Source organism: Schistocerca piceifrons, unplaced genomic scaffold (genome assembly GCF_021461385.2).
Source record: "Schistocerca piceifrons isolate TAMUIC-IGC-003096 unplaced genomic scaffold, iqSchPice1.1 HiC_scaffold_1412, whole genome shotgun sequence".
NCBI classification, from domain to species: domain Eukaryota; kingdom Metazoa; phylum Arthropoda; class Insecta; order Orthoptera; family Acrididae; genus Schistocerca; species Schistocerca piceifrons.
Window position 1 is genome coordinate 47,501 of NW_025727250.1, and position 5,000 is coordinate 52,500.

The following is a 5,000-nucleotide window of genomic DNA, read 5'->3' on the forward strand; positions in this document are numbered from 1 at the left end:
CTAAGAAGAAAAGTAATCGCTGACAGCACGAAGGATGTCACGCGACTAGTTAGCAGGCTAGAGTCTCGTTCGTTATCGGAATTAACCAGACAAATCGCTCCACCAACTAAGAACGGCCATGCACCACCACCCACCGAATCAAGAAAGAGCTATCAATCTGTCAATCCTTCCGGTGTCCGGGCCTGGTGAGGTTTCCCGTGTTGAGTCAAATTAAGCCGCAGGCTCCACTCCTGGTGGTGCCCTTCCGTCAATTCCTTTAAGTTTCAGCTTTGCAACCATACTTCCCCCGGAACCCAAAAGCTTTGGTTTCCCGGAGGCTGCCCGCCGAGTCATCGGAGGAACTGCGGCGGATCGCTGGCTGGCATCGTTTATGGTTAGAACTAGGGCGGTATCTGATCGCCTTCGAACCTCTAACTTTCGTTCTTGATTAATGAAAACATACTTGGCAAATGCTTTCGCTTCTGTTCGTCTTGCGACGATCCAAGAATTTCACCTCTAACGTCGCAATACGAATGCCCCCGCCTGTCCCTATTAATCATTACCTCGGGTTCCGAAAACCAACAAAATAGAACCGAGGTCCTATTCCATTATTCCATGCACACAGTATTCAGGCGGGCTTGCCTGCTTTAAGCACTCTAATTTGTTCAAAGTAAACGTGCCGGCCCACCGAGACACTCAATAAAGAGCACCCTGGTAGGATTTCAACGGGGTCCGCCTCGGGACGCACGAGCACGCACGAGGCGGTCGCACGCCTTCAGCTCGCCCCACCGGCAGGACGTCCCACGATACATGCCAGTTAAACACCGACGGGCGGTGAACCAACAGCGTGGGACACAAATCCAACTACGAGCTTTTTAACCGCAACAACTTTAATATACGCTATTGGAGCTGGAATTACCGCGGCTGCTGGCACCAGACTTGCCCTCCAATAGATACTCGTTAAAGGATTTAAAGTGTACTCATTCCGATTACGGGGCCTCGGATGAGTCCCGTATCGTTATTTTTCGTCACTACCTCCCCGTGCCGGGAGTGGGTAATTTGCGCGCCTGCTGCCTTCCTTGGATGTGGTAGCCGTTTCTCAGGCTCCCTCTCCGGAATCGAACCCTGATTCCCCGTTACCCATTACAACCATGGTAGGCGCAGAACCTACCATCGACAGTTGATAAGGCAGACATTTGAAAGATGCGTCGCCGGTACGAGGACCGTGCGATCAGCCCAAAGTTATTCAGAGTCACCAAGGCAAACGGACCGGACGAGCCGACCGATTGGTTTTGATCTAATAAAAGCGTCCCTTCCATCTCTGGTCGGGACTCTGTTTGCATGTATTAGCTCTAGAATTACCACAGTTATCCAAGTAACGTGGGTACGATCTAAGGAACCATAACTGATTTAATGAGCCATTCGCGGTTTCACCTTAATGCGGCTTGTACTGAGACATGCATGGCTTAATCTTTGAGACAAGCATATGACTACTGGCAGGATCAACCAGGGAGCTGCGTCAACTAGAGCTGAGCAGCCGGCCGCCCGGGAGTGTGTCCCGGGGGCCCGCGCGAACACGCAAGCGTCCGCTCAATCATTCTGCAAACAGGAGGAGGCTGAGCTCCCCTGCACAATACACCTCGAAACCCTCTCAGGTCCCGGCGGCGCGCAGCGCCGTCCCAAGTACTTGGTCGGGTTCGAGAGAGGCGCAATCGCCCGGAGTTAGGCGAGTAGACGCTTTCGGTGCGACCACCCGTGCTCCCAACTGAGCTTGCCGCTGCCGACAGAGGCCCGGGAGCGTGCTGTCGTGGCATTGCCGGCGGGAGACAACACGCGCCACCTACGGTGACCGGCAGCTCCAACGCCAGCGCCACAGAAGGACAAAAGCCCCACTTGGGTGCCGAAGCGAACTCTCCCAGCACAGCGCACGCGCCAACACATCCGCACAGCTGCGATACAAACCACCAGCGAGAACCGCTGGGGCGACCGAGCAGCAGACGGCGTCGCGGCGCCGAGCGCCGGGCGGCGGCGCATCCTCAACGCACACAGTCCTCAATCGGACCAGCACACTGAAGATGTCCACCGCGCTTCGCACCGGGCCCGCGAGGACCTACTTTGGCCGCACGGCGCCGCGCGCAGGGTGCGCCGGCGCGCAGCTGCGACGCCTGCCGCGTCCGTCGGCCGGCGCGCCTGCCACTGGCCGCCCCCACCAGCCGGCTGTAGCGCGTGCGCCCACGCACCGCGCGGCCAGCACGCCGGGAGGCGCCCCCTCACCGGCCGGGGACGGTCCCACCCAGCCACCGCCGCGTATCGCTTCACACCCAGATGCCGTTCAGTTTCGTCGGCATGGTGGGTATCGCTGGAACAACCGGTTAGTACCTCAACCTATCGTCGCCATCACCGATTCACCCCTAGCGAGAACAACCGCACCACAACAGGTTACCATTTGTTCATTTGCGTAACTTCACCAGAAAACGCAGGCGTCCATCGCCATTTGCAACTTCAACGATTATTGCATGCCTGTGTCAGGTGTCACGCCACACTACGTCTGCCCACATACACGCAACAAAATGTGCACGCCTAGACAATACGTGGAAGGTGGCCCCCGTACGTATGCGATGTCCATTGCTCGAACGACTGTCAACCGGCCTCTGTAGCATGTCGCAGATATGGAACGCGGTGCACCATGCCATCACGGTGTGTGAGGAGAGACGACTAGGTCCGAATACATCAACAGACAGCTCATGCTGATCGCCATCCACGGCGTCCGTTCCTCCCACACGTCTCTATGGCGTACCACACTGCAATCCAGCTCTCATAGGGAGACGACACGTAGCTGCGTGCACAATATTTGCACTGTATGGTCCGCCGTTTTTGGGCGCAGTCGTTGTGCGGTCACACATGTGCCACGATGTATCATTCAGTACATAAGGACGAATGTGCAGTACAGATTGTGGTTCACGCGTACGACATCAGCGGACAGTTGACACAGGCCGCACCACAACGTAGCCTGAGTACGTCGCATGCGAAGGGCATTGAACATGCAAACTTCTCACCAACCAGCTTGCGAAGGCAGGGGGCAAGGTGGGGACGTGGGGAGGGGCGGCATGTACGTCCTGCTGCCATCCACATTACAGTGTACAGCAGGAGCATGTGGAAAGTGAGCAAGACTTGCAAGGTGTTTAACATGAAGCGATACACAGGGGTGCGGGCAGTGCGAGTAGCGAACTATATTGCGAGGGTTGCGGGTGGGCAACACTACAGTAATTGAACGAGTCGTATAACAATTACAGAGCAGGTTTAGGCGACAACGTGGGTTACGTTAAGGCGACAACATGGGTTAGGTTAAGGCACAACATGGGTTAGGTTAAGGCACAACATGGGTTAGGTTAAGGCACAACATGGGTTAGGTTAAGGCACAACATGGGTTAGGTTAAGGCACAACATGGGTTAGGTTAAGGCACAACATGGGTTAGGTTAAGGCACAACATGGGTTAGGTTGAGGCACAACATGGGTTAGGTTAAGGCACAACATGGGTTAGGTTGAGGCACAACATGGGTTAGGTTGAGGCACAACATGGGTTAGGTTGAGGCACAACATGGGTTAGGTTAAGGTACAACATGGGTTAGGTTAAGGTACAACATGGGTTAGGTTAAGGTACAACATGGGTTAGGTTAAGGTACAACATGGGTTAGGTTAAGGTACAACATGGGTTAGGTTAAGGTACAACATAGGTTAGGTTAAGGTACAACATAGGTTAGGTTAAGGTACAACATAGGTTAGGTTAAGGTACAACATAGGTTAGGTTAAGGTACAACATAGGTTAGGTTAAGGTACAACATAGGTTAGGTTAAGGTACAACATAGGTTAGGTTAAGGTACAACATAGGTTAGGTTAGGTTAGGTTAGGTTACACGTTGTTGTACGGAAAGGTGTAGGGGGGGGGGGGGGGGGGCGGGGGCGGCAGGTTCGTTGATAGTGATTATAGTAAGTGAATGCTTGTGACATGATCAGATTTGTCACGTCAGGATGCACCTTTGGCTTATTAGAGGCGGCGCTCCAATTCTATGCTTGTGTGAGACCTGTGTCTTTGACTCATGTCATTGTTTGTGCGCTGTGACAGGAGGTACTATTGTGATGTTGGGTGCACCGTTGTATAGGACATGTGTGGGTGTTGGTGCCTGGTCTGCGCAATGGTGGATGTCGAAAGGCTGGGATATTGTATTTTCCGCACGGACCTCCTGGTCTGGTTGTGATAGTGTGGATTGTGTAATGTGGCGGAGAAGATGCACTGGATGTTGTTCCATGCTGGTGCTTACATATTGTATGTGCGCCTGTTAGAAGCAGAGAGTGGTGCGTGATCAGAGTGTCTGGCTGACGTGTGGTTCCCATTTTGGGCAGACTCTTTCAGCATGTATACGGACAGTTGTGTATATTTGCTGTAGTTTGATGGCTCTGCATTGATTACTAATCAGCGCCGTGTGTACGGGTAATCTGGTTCCAGTCCAAAATGTTCCATCTGTGTACATTAGTGACAAAGACTCCCCCCATGCAGTGGGGCTCGGTCTGTTATAACTCTTCCGCGTAATATATTTGCCCCACGTTTTTGCGACTGCGAGTGCGAGTGCAACGCGCATGGGGACCGACATGCTGATGGCTCGGTATCGGACGCCGTACAGTGAGCAACGCGATCGCGTCTCTCGCTCGTAAGTGGTACAGGTCGCGGCTCATGTATACGGACAGCGGGAATGTCGCATATTGGAAATAACTCTTCATGAAACGCAAGTTATAGGGGTGGATTGCACTTTACGAGTGCGGGAAACGTCCGCCGTTCATCCGCTGGAGGTGCGAGTTTGGCGGTTGGGGTGGTGCACGAACGGGTGCGGGTGGCGTCATTGCCGGTCCACGGCTTCGTGCGGCAGAGCCACTGGAGATTGGGTGCTATGGTCGACAGAGGCTGCAGCCTTTGTGGGTGGCGTCGAAAGGCGGCCACTGTGGCGCCATCGCTGTCTTAGTCGGCT

At 54.0% G+C, this 5,000-nt stretch overlaps 1 non-coding gene across 1 annotated transcript in view; it reads right to left on the reverse strand.

The window, feature by feature from the left end:
• The window catches only part of LOC124733841, a 1,909-nt gene extending 417 nt beyond the window's left edge, over positions 1 to 1,492 (reverse strand). The window contains exon 1 of the ribosomal RNA XR_007009169.1: positions 1 to 1,492. This exon is cut by the window's left edge and continues 417 nt beyond it. This is a non-coding gene — a ribosomal RNA (small subunit ribosomal RNA).
• Between the last annotated feature and the right edge of the window lie 3,508 nt (positions 1,493 to 5,000).